The following is a 21,758-nucleotide window of genomic DNA, read 5'->3' as shown; positions in this document are numbered from 1 at the left end:
GTTGCTGTCAACTTTTCATTTTTTTATTTCCCCGTTTCCTAAACCTTCCTCCATATATCTTTGTTTCTTTCCAGCACAACCTCCCTTTTTACCTCCACCACAGTCGGACACACAGTCCCTTTATCCCTTTGGTCATATCTCATTGTCTCCCATGGGTGCAGTGTAACACTATCTGCTTCAGCCACTCTCCAGTCTTAAGCAGACAGCCTGGTCCTCAGAGATTTATTCATGTCTCCCTCCCCTGCTGCCATTTTCCTCTCCACGGAGACCAGAAACTAAATATGACACCTACACCAGAGAGATGGAGAGAAATGTCAAACTCCTCCAGACAAAATGTTGAAACCTTGTTCCATATTTCGAGTTACACTGCCTGGTTTGGTTTTCAGAAGCTGTGAAGCCATTCTGGCAACATAAACCCTAATATTTTCAAAGAGTACACCAGGTTTAGTGAGTTTTTTTTTTTTAATTATTATTATTCTCTTTCTTAAAAAAGACGATATTCTCTGCATAAATGGTGTGAAGCTGTGTGTTTTCTGGATTCTGCCTCAAGAGCAATGAAGATTTACAATAGTGATGTTAGTCTTTATAGCCTATCCGGCATCCTAAATGTGTTTGGCCAGGGTAAATGTCATCAGGATGGAGTAAACAATGGAGAAAAAGCCTCAAAACGGTATGTGCATTGACACAGTATAGGTGGTAACCAGCCCAACCCTCAGATGATGTACTTACCCTTTAACAAGCTTACAATTATATGACTTCTTTCTACTGCAGGTTAGTGAGCTGTTACCTATAATAAGTTCACAGAATCTCACTTTGTGAAGTCCAAACAAACCCTATAAACCATGCACATGTGTATAAATACCATAAAATAGTGTGAAGTTGGAAGCAAACACAGGCCTGGAGCAAATATCCAAGTTGAAGGGTTTGCGATGAGTTTAATTTCAATCACGCATCTGGAATAAATAAAACTTAGAGCCCTGAGTGATGATACGGATATGCAACAAATAAATGTGACTATTGAAAACTGTGGTCTTACATTCACTGAGAGCAAATAAACACCTGAAGCTGCAGGAGATTTGACTAAAACTGAAACAGGAAGTAAACTCATTTGAAACATCACTGTGAAAATAAAGTGAAGAAGGTTTTCCTGAAAATTCAAGGAGCATGAACAAATCCAAAACTTGCAAATGAATGAACAAAACAATGAGAAAATGACAGATGATGAAAAATGAGGAAGCCTGTTGTTTGCTTTGCCCTTTTTCTCCCATAGTTTTTATTTATTTATTTTTTTATTTTTATTTTAACAAAAAGGGTCTAACCAATGCACATAATTAAAATTTTAATGTCAGGAATAATTTTAAAAAGTAATTTTATTAACATGAGTATGACCTGGTTATTTAAGCTGTTTCTGCAGCTCTATTATATGTTCACAACTGTGAACAGTTGGAAATGCCATCGTAAATGTGAGTAGGATATAAGGGATAGCACGATTTCATTCCTTTTAATGCCTTAAAATGTCAGACTAAGCCTCTAATAATTCACTGTTACCCAACGGAGCCAGTTTTAGTTTAAAGCAAGATGACGAGCTTCAGCCTATACTATCCATCCCCAGAACCTCTACATTTCCTTTTGGGAAATCCCTTTTATCCTTTCTCTTCCTTCTCTTTATCTAACTCTTTCATTCTTCCTGTCTTTTGTTTACTGTCTGCCTTCCTCTCTTTCTCTCGCGCTGATAATTCATCTTTTAGTTTTCCTCTGTTGATGTACACATCAGAACACTAATTTAATTTAATATCATAACACAGCAAAAGGCATATTACATCTAATTCGGAATAAAACTAAGTACAAGACACACACCCACCAAATAATAAAAAACAGAAATTATGTGAATATCCTCCTTCGGCCTGTGACCTACCAGCTTAGTTTTACATTTTACATCTGGAAGAAAATGTATATATTTAAGAGTTACGTTGCCTCCCCTCATCGACAGCACTGATTATGTGCTTGGTAAATAAATCATCTGCACAGTCACTTGACGTGTGGTGCAGATTAATGTGGACCTGATAACATTGGTGCAACGATCCGCTGTTTTCCCATTTTAGCTTCAATGCTAGTTAATACACACACACACACACACACACACACACACACGGAGGATTACACAACAGTTAACACATATTTCCTCCAGATATATTTGGTATTTTCCACGCTTAATGCCACTCGACAGATGTGCGCTGGTTAACGAATTCAACATAAAGACAGGCGAATATTACACAAGCCTAGTTTATGAACTTTACCTAGTGCTAACATTAGCTAGCACAATATGCTACCGGGGACCGCGGCAGACAAAATATGTGACTGTCGTCATAAGTTGTGTAAGATTTCTTCTTTGAAACAGGGTGGACACTTTAGTAGCTGCTAAACGGTGTAATTTTGTGAAGATTACTTACCATCACATTCTGTGTCCCGTCACCGAAGCCCTGCAGTTCGGGACAGAGTTCTGAGATCTCAGGGAGTCATTCGCTTTAGTCAGCGCTAACCAATCGTTACACGTCTTACATTGCTCGTCCTTAAGCCCCGCCCACAATGTTCATGTAAGCTTCCCCGAAGCAAATAAAGTTGTATAAGCAAGAAAAGGAGTTCAACAAAAAAACAGGAGTTTCAAAAAAAACTTAGACTCAACCAAAAAAATAAGTTTCAAACAAAAATTAGTGATTTCAATTAAAAAAAAAAAAATCTCTTTAAACATTTTTTTGTTCATAAAAAATTTATTTTATGATTAAAATGTTTTTAAGATTTTTTTGACATTTTTATTTTTTTTTTGATTCAATAATTGTGAAACAAATCTAACTCCATATGTTTCAGGATTGAACATCAAAACGCACCCGAATATTTCCCACTCAAAGAAGAGAACATTCAGTCCATTACAAAATTATGCTTTAAGCCTTTATGTTTGTTTTTGCGATTATTAAGTGATCGGTGTCTTAGATTAGCTACCGCTGCCATTAGCTAACCTAACACAGCGGTGTTTGATTAGCTAATTTAAATACCTGCGCTACTCATTTTGTGGGTCGCCTTTTTTATTTTATAGCTGAACCAAAACACACCAAACTCCACATCACATCTACATGTTCAGGTTATCAAAGTCAAGCAGGAACACCTGCTTCCCTTGCTATTTTTTATGTCAATTTAAAAATTAACAATTAACATAAAATATTTAGAAGCATATTTAAGTAAAGGAAATTCAGAACTCCACACCCTGGTAATACATGCAGGCTCTACACCCGGGTTTTTGGATCCTGAATTTTTTTTTTTTTCATGGAGGATACAGAAAGTCTGCAGTACATGACTGAGAAAGTGTGTGGCATCATTTCAACGTGTGCAATTTGTGTTCGAGAGGTGGATTAAATGTCATGCTCTGCAGCGTGATGAACTGATATTACCCAGCACTTTTAAACTGTTGTAACTGATAATGTGAAACTCGTCTTTCTGTGTTTTTGTGTCAAAATGAACAACAGTTTTGGATCACACACTGCTGACGTAAGGATGTCCTTCAGGTAACTAGTCCTGTCACGCAGAAGAAGGCAGCCATCAGGTGGCGACGGCTAGAATCAGCGTGGAGGTAACTGGGATACAGGATGAGGAGCCGGGGCAGCAGATGGAGGAAAGGCAGCAACACGCTCCCGGCAAAAGACCAGTAACACGAAGGCACCACAGGGGTCACTCTACAGCATACTATTAACATATTGCACACTAGCCCAGCCAGATTAAGCAGGTCTACTGAAACTATTAGAGCAGTATCTGGTATCAATGTGATGCATTTCCTATGAGCATCAAAGTTAAAAAAGAGGGAGCAGAATGAAGCGCAGTGCAGCTGGGAGATGAGTGCGTGATGTATGTGACCGAGCTGAAAGAGACTCTGATGAATACTTGCTGAATGAGAGAGGAATGAAGAATGAGGAGCAGTGTGTCATTTCTGCCTCTATCAAATGTTCAGCTGATCTTCACTGGGTCACTAGGAGGAAAGAACGGCTCCTTTTAATCCTCTGATTGAGCACTCGAGTCTTTCTCCCTCACAAGATCCTGATTACAAGAAACCTTTTGCTTCATGGAGGATTTCTCCTCATCCTTCACCGACATTAATCCGTTCCAAGGGATGGATATTAAGAGCTAAATCAGGTTTTTTTGGAGGGGTGGATGAAAACATAAAATCCAATCGGGATTCAGCCTTGAACTCAACACTTTCCAATCGATAATGATACATGACAAGTTGAAAACTCCCTGTGGAACATTGGGCCTGATTTTGCTGGGACTTTGTGCCAAAGATGAGAGCTGCATCGCATTACCATAATGCAACAGGAATCTAACAAATGAAGCTGCGATGAATTCCAGGCAGCAAAAGCAAAGGATTGCGCGCTCTTCCCGGCTGCACAAGTCCTGTCCACACTTACAGACTCCCACTCTCATCATCGTTTTTCCTTTTTCGAGAGCCAAGGGTGAGCAGAAAGCAGGCAGCTGATGGAAGGGAGAAAAATGACAGCGCTAGACAAAGGTTGATTAAATTGGTTTTCAATTCTGGGTGTCTCTGTCTGAAACCACTGCATTAATTTGCTCCATTACATATTTGAGAGCCAGTGAGTGTATTAAGAGCTGCTGTATATCATATCTGTGACTGTTCTGAGAGCTCACTGCCAAAAAGAAGAAGCCAGTGTCCATATATCCCGGCATGAACCGAGGTGACTCAGCACAGATAGCCTGAATTTCTCTCTTGGTTCATGTAAAAGCTTCTTTGGTCAGCGCCACTTATTTTTTATTTTTTTTGTTTGTTTTTTTTAAGCAGGTCCTGTCTGGCAGCGTCTCACTCAGAATTGTTGTCTGAGTGCAAGGAGAAGCTCAACAGTTTTACTTTCAAAAGTGGAGCATGACGGCTTTTGCTATGTGATGCTCCACTCGATAGAGAAACAGATATATAACTCTACGTGAAATAGTGTTTGGTTTATTTTGTAATGAGCATGGAGACAGAAAAACGGAGAGAAACGTTGGGAGATGGTAAGAGGAAAGGAGAGAAAGAATGATAGAATACAAGATGGCACTCTAGACGTCGTCTTCTATGTCTGCAGAAAGAGCAACAACAGACTCCTTCAGTAAGTTGGAATATTATTGAAAAGTCTATTTATTTCAGGAACTTTAACACTGAGTGAAACACAGGTTAATTACACCCAGATGGATGTTTGGAAACCTTTGTTTCTGTTGACGATTTCCTTTTCCAGTTGCTGAAAGGATAACATCAGATCAGATGATAAAAATACATTTTCAATGCAGAAATGTAGTCGTAATGAACAGCATGTTAAACATCTGTTCAGAGGTTGTCAATTTTCAAAAAGGTACTTCTAATCTGACAAATGAACTTTATTTAAACTTGTCTAATTTACTGAATATTAATTTACAATATTACAGAACAGTACACAATACAAATATAAAGCACTTTGTATTGCCTTGTTGCTGAAAATGAGCTATATAAATAAAATTACCTCTACCATTACAAGTTGATACATAATGCATTTTGTGGCAACCGCAGTCCAACATAGTGTATTCAAACCACATAAGTAATCACACCATTCACAATAACTATCTGTAAGTTTTTAAGTCTTGGAATATGGTTGATATGACAACATAAATCTGATTTTAAAATTTTAAACCAATTTTATTAGAAGGCAGCAATGGACAGGCTATGGTCGACATGCAATTTTAAATAACTATTAAATATTAAAATGATTTGTTACACTTTGTTTTTTCTCAGTATTGAAGCATTTTATCAAAAATATTGTAATATAATTTTAAGATAAGGGATTATAAGAACAATAGAAAGCCTATGTACATTAAGCCAGACCCTCCTGCACCAGGCAGACCTAAATCCTGGCATTCTTGTTTTTGAGTGACTCCAAAACCCCTTTAGTGAAATATGTCCATGATGAGAGATTATTGCGCTTCATGCATCAAGAGTGATCAAGGTATTACCTGTCCTGTCCCAACAGGTGTGACTAAAGAAACAGCAGAACCATAGAGATGTCAGTCAAATCCCGTCGGCACATGTCTGCTGAATTAGGAAGAGCTCTCAACCTGCTGAGAGAGAACACCTGTGTAGCTCTAATCATTTGATGTTTAAGGTTTTCCACGTGAAGTTAAAATGAAAATGGACTTTAACACATTAACACGCTCATCGGTATTGCTCCAGGCATGTCATAGTCATCTGATAATTTCTTGCTTGCATTGCCTGCAGAACACTGTTGTTGTTATTCAGGGAGACTCCATTCACTCTCTTTCTCGACAAGCTCAAAACTTACAAAGCCAATTAAAGGTTTTTTTAAGTCTTCAGGCTGAGTTCAGCAGTAACAGGCTGATCCTGCAGAGTCTGAGACCCGGGAAGAAGTTTTGTAGATTCAAAGGTTTCTTTTTTTTTTCTTTTTTTTTTTTCTAAAAACCGCAAGAGAAGCAGCAACCGAATCCTGTCACTTTACCAATAGCAAGTTGTTTCCCATAAAACTGGCTCATCTATATGGAACAGCATAGACACTAGCCAGTCCCGACACCCGAATTAAATCTGCACTGCTAGACCATATAGGTGTGGATACCAGCTGGTTTAACTATTCCAACCTAGCAAAGAAACCATGTATAAAAAAACAAAACAAAACAGAAGCTGTCCAGTTGAAACAACTGTTGAATTCTTTCTTTAGCATGAAATACTTCAGTTTTATTTTATTTGGCCTTCATTGTAAAAACACCCCTAGCAATCGTGGGAAACGAGGGGTAATTTATTAAACCATAATTTTGTGATTACCACATGTGATCACAGAGAGGCCTGTTTAACAAATGTCTGTTTTTTCCTTTTCTTGCCTCACTTTTAAGTCAAACTGCTGCCATTCAAGGTCCACCCCACTTTCTGCCTTCTCGCGTGACTCCAGCTCCGTGCAAAGGTGAGATACGTGTGGGGTGGGGGGGGTGGGGGGAGGTAACAGTAACATATTTTACAGATATGTGCAGGAGGTTTGAGTTTTCCCATGTTGGTTTTCTTCTAAGACCGAGTGTTCGTGCTGCCTGCAGGAGGGAAATGACATTTAAATCTCACTGTTTGCCTTGGAACCCAAAAACACAAATGAGTTGTGCTTAATGAGCTGAAACGCATAAAACAAAGACACAGCCCTGTTGGGTTGTAGAAATGATGTTTATTAAAAGGCAATAATGAATCACCAACATTTTGCCTGATGATGTAGCACAAGTTATCCCTTATTAAACCTTTTAAAAGTCACTGGCTAAATGGGAAAACCATGACATTAACAATGCACTTTTATTTCTGAACATGATTGATGACAAAAACTTGAAATGTTACCATGAATATCTTAATGGCTGGTAATGATGGAGGCTGCTCTCCATCCCTGCTTCCTGCGCACACAAACACACAGATACACGTATGCTAACAGATGCCTGACCCCCTGCACCTTCTCAGCATTTGTGCGTGTGAAATGGATCGCTTTGGAGCTGTCAGCATTCTTTCAGCGGAACTATTCATCCTGCTTTTTCCATTCGAAGCGAGTGCAGGTGTTTACTGTAAGGAGGGGAAGAAAGGACGAGAACGTCAGCGGCCTCCTCACAGCCTGGATGGCAGATGGAGAGGAGCGGGAATTCAGAAACTCAAAGCAGAAAGGGAAAGTAAAATAAAACAGATAGCGAGAATGGGTTAGGTGACGGCCAGAGTGCCAGCGAAATATCGTCTTTCCATCAACAGACAAGTGAATGGGAAAGAATCCGATCCATGTGGGAAGGAAGACCACCCGTAATGACGGCAGAAGCTCAAAATAAGGCTGACCTGGACTTTCAGAAACGTTTTTGCTTTCTCCTCACAATTAAGTTTTGTTGAAAGAGTTTTTCATAAGATTATATTTTTTAAAAAGTCCTGCAACAGGTTTACATGTATATAGGAAGAACCCCATTTTATAAGTCTGTCCAAAAGCGTCAAAATGCAATATTTAGAGGAGTTTAAAGCTGTTTCGTTATATAAAATGTCCCTACAGTACAACACACCATTTATAGTAGCTCAACCACTGAGTCAAGGTTCATACCAATAGTCTCGTAGGCAGTGCTGCTATAAATCCTCCTCCTGTTTCTCTGGTGAAATGTGCAAACATCCTGATCGATATGTCAGGTGGGTTATTTATGTAGTCCCCGCTGTGGGTGGACAGTTCGGATGTTCTGTCTTATCAGTGAGGTTAACTCTAAAATGGACTACAAATTCCCACTCAAACCTATACGAGGTCCTCAGTAAAGTGTACGTGTGTGTGCGAGAGTGTGTGTGACTACACGCCTCTTCCCTGTTGTAAATATTCCTCCATCCATCACATTAGCCTAATGAAAAGTAATAAGAGCGCTCCAAATGATCTCCTCCCTGAGGTTGTCTCTGAGCTGTGTGAAATAAGATAACATTAACCTGAGTTATATGGCCTGCCAACGAGAAGTCCCATAACAAAACACACACACACACGCTCGCATGGGACCACACATATATCTTACCCAGCATTTACCCTCCAACTGGGAGTCATGGTGTCACCATAAACTAGCATTGATATGAAACAATAGCAAACACGATCCATAAATGTGGTTTCTTCCAGTTGCAGGGATGTGGCCGAGACTCCTGCTTTACATGGTTGGGTTTGTCGTTCTTTTATATTCCAATGTGGATTTTAAAGCTTGAAAACGTGTCGATGCTTTAGCTGGTTTACAACGTGACAAGAACCTGAAGGAACTGATCTTAAGGGTGTAGAAGAGGACGGAGAAAACAGATTAACTAAATAATTATTTTCCTCACGATTCTTCACATTGAGTTCAACAGGCAGGTGCTGGACCGTGAATCAAACATTGTGGAAATACTGGACTGAAAAACAATCTAAAAAATATTCCACACGTCAGTCTTTCGCCGTAGGTACAACATGATTTTGGAAGGGACTAAATCTTGTCGTACTGAGTTTACACAGAGTCTTTCTGGAGGTTTAGTACTGCAGACATAAAAGCTGTCTGCTTGGAAAGACCTTTAGAGTTGTCAGGTTACTTCAGAGATGGAAAGGAATTTCCAGAAGTGATATTGGCCAAAAAAAAAAAGAGAGGAACACCCATCCCCCCCAAAAAAAAATCAATTGGATATTTTTGGTTAATCATCCAATAAGAGAAATTCCTGAGAAGGAGCTGCTCGGCACAGAGGTAAGTATATGAAGGAATAAGTAATCTTCCCTTCATAAATATTGCGCCTCTGACAATTTAATTTCTTTTATAATGTTTATTTCATGATACGTTCTACACCGTGGTAGATTTCCACGAGGATCTATTGCAGTGTAAAATCCACGTTTCTCAATCTCTCAGTTGAAGAGACTAAAGTTAAATTCGACGTATGTTTAAACCACTTTACCTTGTAACAGTGCAAAAACACGTCGTCTGAACTTTTAGATGCTGCAGTAGACGAACACAGAGAGAATCCACAGAGTACTGTGCTGGAAGATGAGGAAGAGATGAAGAAGAAGTGAACATCACCTAGTTAAGACCTCAGTGAGCTGATTGTTCTCTTCCTGTCTCATGCAGTCCTGCTTTTTCACTCTGACAGATTTATTAAAAGGCACGGATCAAAGCAATTCCCCAGCTCGTGCCTCTAATCAATCCCTAGTTTTCCTCTCCTTCAGCTGACAGCACCTTCTCCTTCATCCTTGCTGCCTGTCTTCCTCTCCGTCCCGTGGCCCGGGCCCGAGTTCCTGAGGTTAGAGCCAAAGTGGGAGAAGTAGGTGATGGGGAAGGACACGAGGAGGAGCGGAGAAGTCGGACAATGTCTTTGCCTTCCCATGCCTGGGGTTTTATTTTCTCATCATTTTTACAGCGGCGTGTGTACTTTCAGCAAACGTCTGGAGGGCAATCTAAACCATATGTCACTGTTAGGGGCGAGAACGAGCTTACGCAGGCAACTATTATCTTTCCATTTGCGTCAGTGATGCTCTGTGCTGGATGTGAAGCCTATGACTTGTCAGTGGAAGCATCAAACACTGACAGGTGGGGGTGTTTCACAGGAGTTGGTCTTTTGAAATGCTTTCGGCTGAACAAGGAGAAACAGAATCAAAACAAGAGAAAGATTCCAAGTGGAGGAATGAGCAACAAGCACAGCAAGGAAGGCTTTTAAGTGTTATGGTGACATTTCTTTATTTTCCTTTGCTACGACTTTTAGGGTTTGCAACAGTGCACAAAATTATCAAATAATGTGACGTTTTTCATATATTTTGAAAGGGGGGATTATAGTGTAGTTGTGAAGAAAGGGGTGTTTGGTTTTCTTGGTAGGAAACCAGTTTGACCACTTGGTCAGCAGTATCTCACCACTAGCTTATGCCCACGGTCTCCATGGCAACCAACTGCAATACCAGCTAATGGTTGGTGGTAAACTGGAAAACTCCACATAATGTAGATGTTGCCTCTGCAAAAGCCTAGAACGGTAGCAGTCAGTATCGCGAGTTTGTTCATTGGGGTGTGAATGCCGACACAACTTGTTGCTGCAAATTCATCTCTTTTTTCCATCAAAACATAGAAGCAAAGTTGTCTGTCTGTCCGTCAACCGTCTCCTCAAAAATGTTGTGGATTAGCTGAGTTAACTCGGACAGCATCAGTTTAGAGTGACCTGGCAATGCTGAGGATGAGGACACAGAGGCGAAAAGGAAAAGAGAGATGAGGATGGTTAAAACCTAGCATTGAGGGTTCCTCCACTTCCCCCTGGTCTCCCTGCCTGCCAGGATGCTAGCAGGAGCAGAGGACAGACTCAGCCAGCCACCTATCAAAGGCTTTCTAATGAATAGTCCTCTAATCCCCTCATTGAGATACAGAGAACGGACTCCCTGCTAATGCTCCTAGACAGAGATGTGCTCATTCTTTTCCCTCTTCTCTCTCCCTCTTATATTCAGTATCACACACAGATAAAGAAAAATATGCAAAAAATAAAACACACACACACACCAGTACCTGTGCTTCATTCAGATGCAAACAGCATGTTTTTTTTTTGTTTTTTTTTGGAATCTAACACAGGTGGCTCTCTTCCCTCCTCATTCACACAGACAACAGCACAATGCAGCAATATTCTGCCTTTGTACTCGACCATAAGCTGCATTAATTACTCCCAAAGCAGAGTGGGTTTCAAAGAGGAAAGACAAGTGGTGCTCGTCGTCTTGGAGCCAGTTTGTTTACGAGCTGGCTGCGTGAGCGAGCAACATGGAGTCATTATGTTCAGATTGATAGAGGAACTCACGTCTTGCCTCGTCTTTCACCTAGCTAATCAAACACTTGTGTTTTGACATCTACCTTTCTTCTTTAACACATATTGCATAATTAATCACATATACACCCAAAAACCTGTTCTTTTTTATGGTTTTTGTTTTTTGGGGGGGTTTTTCAACCCAAATGCAGAGTTTATACCGGTAGTCTTCATGCTTTAAATTCTTTCCCTGATTCAACACACCTGAATCAAATGATGGCTCGTTAGCAGGCTCCTTTAGATCATTGACATGCTGAGGAGGACCAGGATGTTGAACCAGGGGGAGAACGAAAACATGCAGGATACTGAAGTGATATTGCAATATACACAATATTTTGTAGAAACTAGCAAAATTAGAGCGACTTCCTCAGGGTATAAGGCTTAGAAATCAAAATCTGTAAGCGGAGAACTTCTTGTTTAGTTCTGGAGTCCTGGTGGCATAAAGCAAGGGATGGATAGAAAAATGAAGCTTGCATTTACTTCAGTGTGGGCAGTCTGTTGTGGTGCAGAAAGACCTGAACCAAATTCAAAGCTGATCGAAGGCTGTGAGACGTGAATCCTGACCAAACGAACAAGAACCCGGACACAAGCAGCTAATATGAGATTCCTCTGGTTGGCCTAAGCCATGGGGCTCTCTTCCACTACCATCTACTCAGCTACAGTAGACCTGGATGTACTCTGTAATTCAGGTTTTCCACTCATAGCATTTACGTGGTACCGGCCCCTTTTTGACAAACCTATACCTCACTGGGGCTTCAAGCATACCGAGTTGGACTGAAAAGGTGACTTCACAAGACTGTGGTCACTGTCGTGTCTCTGAACTCTTCCTGAGTTAAAACATTAGTTCTGTTGTTTCTGAATTAATATAAACTTGTTTTCCTTGCATCTGAGGAATGCAAGGAAAATTTGAGGAACGAAAGCACTGCATCTTTTTTTTTATTTTTATTTTTTTACCATTTCTAATTAAAAAAATAAATAAAAAAAATTTTGCTTGGAATTTTGGAGACATGTCAGTAGTTCAAAAAAAAAAGAACATTGTTCATTTTACTCAAACATATACCTATAAAAAGTAAAATGAGATAAATAGATGGTGTATAGTTATACACAGCCGAGCACCAAACTGTTGTTGGCATCCACCACTGAAAAAAGGAAGAAGAAAAGGAGACAGAAGTACAAGCTGAAAAGGAGCCTGGAAGGGCAGCAATCACCCCAGTTTGCAAAATCTTATAATGAAACAGACAAACCATAGGAAGGTTAATTTTTCAGTTAATCTGTTCAAACGTCGCAATCTTGGTGGCAGATTTAAACTGTACGGTCAACTCGTTTTGCTGTTGGACTGGAGCACAGCTTCAACTAGAGCAGGCAGAATGCTTGTTGATGGCGAGATCGAAGCTTTTTATTTTTTCAGTTCTGAATGTCTGATCTGTTCTAGTCAGCTGTTTTCACTTTGGATATGAAATGAAATAATCTTGCAGGTTGGTTGAGCAGCGTACTTGTCCACCTGGAAACAGTTAGCTTGACTATGATGGAAAGTCGTGGTGCTGGGGAGGAAAACAAAAGGAGCACGATGATGATGATGACGACGATCGATGATAAAGATGAAGACAAGAGCCGGAGAGGAAATGTTTGTTGTAGAGTTTAGAAAGAAAAGAAAAATGAATGACAAATTTGAAAAGAGGGAAAACAGAACAACGTGCAGCGGTGGCCCTGAGGGGATCCAAGGACCTGGATTTGTTCCGCTCCGAGGGTCCTGTTTGCTTTGGCTTTGCGTTGACTGGACCATCTGGTTTTCCCCCTGCTCAGCTCCGAAAAAAACCAGACAGAGTCCAGAAGCAAGGTATCGCTCAAAAGAAAATCAACAACAACAAAAAAATAAAACAGGCCCAGGAATACGCCGTGATCCGTAATCCATACAGCTCACAGATGCCAGGCGGCGGAGAGAGCTGCAAAGCCGAACCGGGTTTAGCTACAGCTGGAGGCGGGTGATGTCAAGACAGGGCAAGGTTTCTGCTGCTGGAAACGTTTCCCTAAAGGAAGAACAGAGTTCCACCTTTTGCAGCGCTGGGCCTGTGACTCACCGAGCTAATTCCAGATCTCTAAGAAAGATTTCTTCCTCTTGGATGGCCCTCATGAGCTGGAAGGGTCTACTGCTCCCAGCAAAGCAAGGAGAACCGGCACAAAAATCATTCACATATGAGCATCTCGCTGCTCTTTTTTTTTTTCATAGTTTCTGGGACAGTATCTTTCAGCAGCTTAAAATGTATTATTTTTAAGTGATCTGTAAAAAGTTTTAACTGGAAACTGGAGGTTTTATAATCGTTAAACTGTGGCCGCGTGTTAAGATCTGTGTCTTCTAGGCTCACCTCCTTCAAAGCGCCGTGGGTTTAATTTAGCCTATTTAACGCCTTACACCTTCCTCCCAGTGTTTCACGATCAGGCTGATGATACGAGCCGGTTCCGTCGGCTCCTTTATGCTGCTGCTTTTCTGTCACATTTTCTCCTTTATTTGCGATGGAAGGTCAGTGCTCAGGGTCAGGCCTGTTAACAAGGTGATTCATGTTAATTACAGACAGAGCAATCAATAGAGATGACTGAAAGTGGCATTAATCAAAGCCTTTAGCTAAGTGGCAACATTTGAAATGGCCTTGTGAGATTGGGTTTTTTTTAAAAAAAACACTAAATGGATACTGCCTGAGGTGATGTGTAGAAATCAGTCAAATGAAAAAAAAAAAGAAAAGGAAATGTTGATTAAAGCTTAAAACCTTTATATACCCTTATATCAGGGTGTATTTTTCCATTTTAATGATTATCAAATTACGGGGATCCCTATAAAATTATTAAATCATAATATAAAAACATAAAAAAACCTAAATCTCCTCAAAATACACATATTTGTACATTTTGGTGCTTCGAAACGAAGAACCCTTTTCATTTTCAGTCTATAAACACAGCAGCCTGGTACAGTAATGTACGCTTTATGAACTGAATTAAATTCCAGTAAAGGTGAGTGATGATATGCTTCGACACATAAGTGGGGATAATTGAAGGTAATTCCTTCATTCAGAAAATTAAAATCTGCAGCTTAGACATCAAAGAAACCTGGAAATGGTACTGACCCTGAAAGGCCTGATCATCACTCCACTACTGTATTATTATTTTTGACATTTAATCTGATATACCAAATATTCCAGAAACTATCCACACTGATTATTTTCTCGGTTGAATAGGTAAAAAAAAAAAAAAAAAATTAAAACTGTATGGGCATGTGTAAAAACAACACGCATGCAGTCGTCCTCATTGTTTGGAGAACCGCTCCGTGACCGACAGTTTTCGTCTGCTCTGGATGTGGCAGACCTTTGAAATTTGCCACATTTTAAATCCGTATGACGTCGCCTCTGACCTAATTCATGCTTCAACCCTGCGAGGATCCTGGTGCTGCTGCATCTGCATATTTAACAGGAGGACGGAGATTGAGAGGGAAACACAGCGCTCTTTGTCGAAGCTTTATCTTAAACACATGAGCTTCTTCTGCTGCCATGATTCAGGGAAGTGGATGAGCCCGCTCTCCTCTGTGTAACTAAACCAGCGTGTGCCTTTATGGTGCGGGGGGGAGGAATCCATGCAGCGATACCCTGTCAGGGAGATGTCACCAACATGCTGAAGAATTAAAACAACGTTGGAATAATCAAACAGTGGCTGGGCTAGACTTGGTGTCACTGCGTGCATAAAGCAGAGTTTTATTGTTCTGCCTGTCTTCGTGTTTACCCACTTGTATGAATGTTTGCACTGTGTCTACGTTGTATTTGATTTTGAGCTTTGTGCAAATGCTCATTGGCGCGTTCCGCTGTGTTTGCTTGTCTTTTTGATAAAACAGCCAAGTGACAGCAACCGGCAGGGGCGAAAGAAGAACGCGATTCTGCTTGACGTGCCGAAATCCAGTCTCATCCCCCGCTGTCTGCCTGAGAGCAGCCGAGATACGGATGGAGAGGGGAGATGAGTGGACCGTAAATGTTTCCTTACCACATCTTATGTTCTTGGACAGTCGCACTTCATCCCTCTCTATCTCCAGACCATCTCTGCGCGCCATCCTCCAGGCCTGGGAGGCGCTCCAAATGAAGCTCTCAGACATACTGTGCAAATTAAGCATCGTTAAAGATGAAATGTTGCTGCTGAAGATGCTATCGCGACGATAAACCGAAGCCAGTAACCACTTAGGAAACCGTGAGAAGCCTGTTCCTGGTTAGGCAAAGATAACGAGCGACAAGATAAATCCATAAACCTTTTCCTGTTTTATAGGCTGACTTTGTGTTTATTTTTCTAAAGCCATTTTTAGGGCTGCCATATTTATGTTAAAATGTCATGGAAGTAAACGGTACAGTTCACAATGTAGTACCTCGAATTTTAAAGAGGCAGTGTTATGTAAAATCAGATTTCTTGAGCTTTAAATTACATTGTAATGGCATCACTTCTTCCAAAAAGCAAAACCTACAGTGTTGCTGTGATTCTTTTATGGATGTTTGGGGAATCCTTGACTCTCCACTGGTACCTGTTCTGGGAGCAGAACAAGAGTTGCCTTTTTGACGGAGATCCTCCCCGGAGCTGCAGACTCCAAGCAGCAATCCGAGCTTGCCCAAGGCATAAGCAAACTCAGCTGCTGCTTAGGGCCTCCACACTATCAGGGGGGTCCCATGACTCATAACACAGATTATAAATCTAATTTGTTTTTTATATGCATTTAGAATAAAAAGTACTCTTAATTTTCATTCAACAATTTCACCTCAAATGAGCACAAAGATTTAAATTTGCTGAAAATTGATATTTATGTATGTAGAAATGGGGTCCACCAGACCCCACACACGTAAAACTTGTATCATTTGCCACAGTCCTCTACGTTTGCCTCAGTCCTCGCAAACACAAGGGTTAGGTTTCAAATGAATTGGTACATTTATGCGAGTGAAAACGTCCCCAGTGCATTATTTCAGTCAAAGAAGGTTCACCAGTGTTGATAAGTTAATGTTTTTGTTCTTTGGAAATATCTGAGGTCTAATGATATTCCTTTTGTAGATAAAACTCAGTTGGTCTTACTCATCTTAAAAGAATGAAAAGTCTGTAAAAATCCTGAAGTGCCTTTATGTTGTTGCACAAAACCTCGGTGAAGAAACTTCTTCAGATCTTGCCAGGAACGAGTCACTAAATGAGCCCACCAAATTGTTTTTCTCTAAAACAAGAATTTTAAATATCAAACAAAAGCTTTGTTTTCTGTGTTCCAGCAAACCAAACTTTCAAAGCAACATATAACACTGGGATGTCCCCGCATGTTTCCAATACAGACAAGTGTGGTGGTCTGTCTTAATGAAAGCCACAGCAATAGCTAATTGGCTTTGTTCACATTTTGTTTTTCATGTTCAAAAATTGGGAAAAAAAAACAACTTATTGTCAACGGGAGATGCATAAACTGTGAACTGAAGACAGATGGGGATTTAAATCCAAGTTTGTACATAAAACATAGGAAGCCCGTTTATAAGCATGCAGCATAATAAAAACCGTTGCCTCACGAAGCATAAATGATATCAGTCATCGTTTTGCCACGACCTCCAGCTGTGCCTTATTTTAATTTGAAGCAGAGACGCCATTGCTCTTTCTGTGCGAACCTGTGTCTTATTACGAGCGGCGCGTGAAGTCGTGCCGCATGAGGCAGTCGGCCTGCCGCGCTGCGGCTCAGAACCAGCTCTGCCATCCAAATGTGGGCCGAGGTGGGCGTGAAAGACGGCGTTAATAAGTGAGGTGACTTTTCTTCTCTGGGTGGAGTCGTCTGGGCGTACGTCTGCAGATGTGTGTGGGAACTTGCGAACGTCGGCGCTCTCGATGAGTGGAGCCGTTGGAGAAGACCAACGGCGCATCAGGCTCTGACCGTCACCCTGAGTGATTCAGTCTGAAGGCCTGCAGTGCGGTGAACCAGGACGTCCGCTTTAGTCATTCCTGTGGAGGAGACTGCGCGAGTTTACCGTGGGCAGAGTGTCATGGAGGTGAATTCAAGAAGCAAAAATCCCAGGAAAAGCTCCAGCCTCCCAAAGCTCCAGCGTCATTGTAGGCTTTCTGGACCAAGTGCTTGTGTTTCTCATTTGCGGGTAGTTTTCAGCAGAGGGTTGAGTCAGATGGGAACCATTGGATCCTCCCTCCCTTTGCTTTGGCACTGCACTCATAAATCTACCGTTCCTGTGTCTTCCTCTTGTTTTTTTTAGCTTTTCTCTTTGACAATATAATCTGTTTTGTGATACGCATCCAACACGCATAAAAATGTTTCCCTTCGCTTTGATTCACTCCTCCCCTCTCAGAAGGAGCTTCTCTCACCATTAACACGCTCGTCTAATTCCCAGCCGCCTGAAAGAGTTGCTACTCTTCCTCCTCCGTGCCAGAGTTTCCCCTCCATCAAGCTGTGAAGAAACCAAGAAAATAGAAAATACTGCAACACTTAAGCTATTTCAGGAAATAATTTACACCACACAAAGCTGGGTGGTACTTGTTTGAGTTCTTTTGGGGGGGGGTTGGGGGGGGGGGGGTTTACAGCAACCAAATTTTGTGCCGGATGAGACATTTATCAGCTTTATACATAAATATAGACAAAGTAAAAAGAAAATTCAGGAATTTATATTTTCTGACAATATTGTCCATTTGGTTTAAGCCTGAATTTGGATTGAAATACATTCAAATGAGTATCAAGAATGGGTCGCCGTTTTTACACAGTTATTTTACATAGTAAATATTTTGGCAAATTATAGTTTTCCCATTTTTTTTTGACTGGAATCCCACAGACCATGTAGGTACAGATTTTTATTTCCATAAACATGGTCAGAATCGGATATTTTTATCTTCTTTAAAATTATATATTGATGTTGTTTTTCATCGCCAGTGTTGGAGAAGGAACACATTGTTTTGGAGGGGGCTTTAAGGTATGTAGGTAGATAGAGATACTTTCCTGAAACATAAGTCGAAACAAGATAAAACAAATTATTGGTAATTATTTTCAGCTCATTTTTATTAAGGGACCAATACAAATGTGTTGAATATTTCCGCAGATATGTTGCGGAAATTCATCTGCAGGAACTGGAATAGTAACGACAATGTTTGGGGTGAAGACGTTTCCAGAAATAATACTGCATTTATGGAGAACCTTTTAGAAACAACAACGCATGGAAAGGACATAAAGTCATTTTTTATGTGGAGTATGTCAGCAAGTTACTTTGTTGGACCTCTACTTTCCACTCACACGCACACACGCACTCTTACACAAACACAAACCATATGCAAACACATATATACAGATACTATCTGGAAACAAGGTATGGACACAATTTTGCTCTTATTCCTCAACACATGCACACCCTGAAACTCGGTCCTGTTGCATACACTTCGACTCAGATGTAAACACAGATGAAACGGGAGACACTGGTGATTCAATCAACAGAAAGAAACACACATTTCCAGAGACCCCGAGTCGCAGGCCTGTCCTTGTTTTGTCTCCAGTGCAGCTAAGTAGAATTTGCGCTAAAATAACTTCAAAGGATCCGAGGGAGGGGCCACAGCGAGGAGTATGGGTAATTAGGAAAAACGAGAGAGATGGAAGAGAGCGGGAGAGGCTGAATGAAAGGGAGAAGGATCCTCTCTGCCACAATGGATGAAGAGGAGGACGGGCTGTAGAGGAACAACGAAGGGGGGAAAAACTGGGAGCACTTCATGCCAGCGCTTGAACACACACATCCAGATTAGGGATGTGATAGCGCGCGCTATGGGATGGGACGTTTTTGGCAGTGGAATCTAGTTCCAGTTGTAAACATGAAGCCAGATCACAAGATGTAGTCACACACACACACTTGGATACAAAGAGAAAGTTGTAGAAGAAAATGTAGACAAGCACTGCAGCAGACCAAAAAATACCAAATCCTCTCCTTCGCCTTAAACGCCCCTACCCTCACACACACACACACACACACACACACACGCACACACACACACACGAGGCATAAAGTGGTCCTAATGGCAGCAGTGCAACAGCGGTGCGTTTTTAGCCAACCCACCGAGCCATCACAGGAGCCCTCGCCACCAGCTAATGCACTGCTATTTATAGCCAGTAAACAACACCAGACATGTGGAGATTGTCCCTTATCGCCACCTGTACAAACAGTGCCAGATTATGACAAACACATTAGACTAAGCGGCCTTGTAAAATATAAATTACATCCCCATAGAATCCCACCTTGGAGAGCAAAAAATAAACTGTTTAGCTGAAAAAAAAAAAAAAAAAAAACTTCAGCCGGTGTCTCGATAAACAATGACATGAAACTGAAGAAAATGGAGAAGTAAAGCTGAAAAGGGAAAGCTCAGGGAGATCAGAATGTGTGACTCTGTGTGAGGAGGTAGAAAGTCTTTAAGGAAAGGGGTAAGAGTGCCCTCTGTTGACAAACTCCAGCATCGCACTTCGACAGTACTCAAAGGAGCTAAGAAGCAAAGTGTTTATTTTCTGTTTAGTCTGCAAGCTGCTGCGCAAAACGCAGCTACGCTGGGACCTAAACGCGGACTTAGTAGAACTTTGTGTATGTGCGGGATCACACTCCTGCTCGGACTTGCATTTGTTGTGTTTCCGAGTGTTTCGTAAGCCTCTAAGGACTGCAGCACCATCAGTCATTCTGCTGATCTTTGAATCCCTGCTGAGCTGCAGCTGCCCTGCGTGACATGTGCTGGTTGAGCCCCAAAGCCTCTTCTCTTACACACACACACACACACACACACGCGCGAGATCTACGTTTGCAACCATGAATCCACTTTCCATCAGCAACTGTGTTGGTGTGTGTTGACTGTCTCGGCTGCATCCAGCAGTTTGCTCTTGGGATCTGAAGAGATTGTCGTGGCTGCTTGATTGATGACATCAGCTGCCGATGGGTCCAAAGCGCTTTGAAGCCCGTAATCACCCAGACAAACGCGCGTTCTTTTGTTTCATCCTTTGACGTTTTATAGGAATTTTCTGGATAACTGTAATAATATGCCTGGGAAGAAAGCAACACGGCACCGCATGTTCCAGAACACACATTTCAAAGGTGAAACACAAACATTTCACTCGTCAGTGCTTTGCGTAGGTACCGATATTCCGTGATCAGGGAGAATTCATGAAAATAGTTAATAGCTGGATTGTTTCAAGAAAGTCTTGATGAAATTTGTGGCTCGTGCTGGAGGAGTTTTCTTGATTTCTAGGATATTATGGAAATTATGGAAATGTAAGCATGTTTTTGCCACAGCTCCTTCATGTTTAACCATCACACCAATGTTTGGTCATGCATGCAGCACTCAGGAGTGTTTGTAGAACAAACTTTAAGTGCAAAAACAGCTGCAGGTCTTCAGATTAATGTCTTTCGTACGGCAAGAGACTAAACTTTATGGCCGTTCCTTCTTGCAAAATACTTGAAGCTCAGTGAGACTGGATGAAAAGCATTTATGAAAAGCAATTTTCCAGTCTACCTACACGATCTGAGTTGGTTGTAGGTGCTTACTTTGACTGGGCCATTCTAACAAATGAAAATCCTTCAATCTGAACCATTCCAATGCAGCTCTGGCTGTTATCTTTCTGAAAGAACCTCCAGCCCAGCCTCAAGTCTTTTGCAACTCCCAACAAGTTTTCTTCCAGGATTTTTCTAAATTAAGCTCCATTCATCCTTCCCTCTGACCAGCTGCCCCGTTTCTGCTGAGGAAGAGCATCCTCACACCATCACGCTGCAACCAGCACATGATGGTGTTTTCAGGGTGTCGCATGGTGTTGGTGAGCCTCCCCACGTAGCTTTTGGCCAGAAAAGTGCGATAATTTAACAATTCAATGTGTGAGTAACAAGTTTTTCCTTGTATTTAAAGGGAGAGCTCAAGATTTTTAAGTGAGGTTCTGGTGAAAGGTTATAAACCTTCAGTATCTTACCTGGATGAGTTCGTTCTTCTGGTGTCTTCATGTAGGAAGAATCCAGATTATCTGGTTCTCGATGCTGAGACTTACGGCTAGACTGAAAGGAGTTCAGACTTCTACCAAATACTTTATACTGTTTTAATCAAACCACTTGCTATTGACCCTTAAATCTTTTTTGGGTTTATATTGTGTTGCACAGGAAATGGAAGAAGGGGGCGATGTGCCACCGATGTCAAACATGCACTGAGAATGTAAACGTGTTCAAATGTTTCTGATCAGAGTAAAATATTCCAAAATATCACATAAACAACTGCGACATTATTGAGTTTTCTATTACAGGTGAGACAGTTGTTACAATGAAAATATCCTGTCTTGATGTTGACGTCAGAGTGCATGCATATGTTTACTCTTTACAAGTTTTTTTTTTTTTTTTTTTTTATAAACTTTGACAAAAAAAAGATTATTTACAAGAAAAACGAGGGGGGCACG

General features: G+C 41.1%; 2 long non-coding RNA genes across 2 annotated transcripts in view; one reads left to right on the top strand and one right to left on the bottom strand.

Annotated features, from left to right (window-relative positions):
* Positions 1–1,949: 1,949 nt before the first annotated feature.
* On the bottom strand, positions 1,950–11,386 carry LOC106955028 (uncharacterized). Its single transcript, XR_001426488.1, has 3 exons — positions 11,374–11,386; positions 9,392–9,395; positions 1,950–2,102 (listed from the first exon to the last, which is right to left on the bottom strand). It is a non-coding gene; the product is annotated as an uncharacterized LOC106955028 (long non-coding RNA).
* LOC106955027 (uncharacterized) overlaps positions 6,912–21,758 on the top strand; it is a 78,709-nt gene continuing 63,862 nt past the window's right edge. The window contains exon 1 of the long non-coding RNA XR_001426487.1: positions 6,912–6,974. This is a non-coding gene — a long non-coding RNA (uncharacterized LOC106955027). The remainder of the gene's footprint in view (positions 6,975–21,758) is intronic.

This window comes from Poecilia latipinna, unplaced genomic scaffold, assembly GCF_001443285.1.
Source record: "Poecilia latipinna isolate Pla-1442-1.1 unplaced genomic scaffold, P_latipinna-1.0 Scaffold699, whole genome shotgun sequence".
NCBI lineage: Eukaryota > Metazoa > Chordata > Actinopteri > Cyprinodontiformes > Poeciliidae > Poecilia > Poecilia latipinna.
This window is presented reverse-complemented; position numbering and strand designations above follow the sequence as displayed.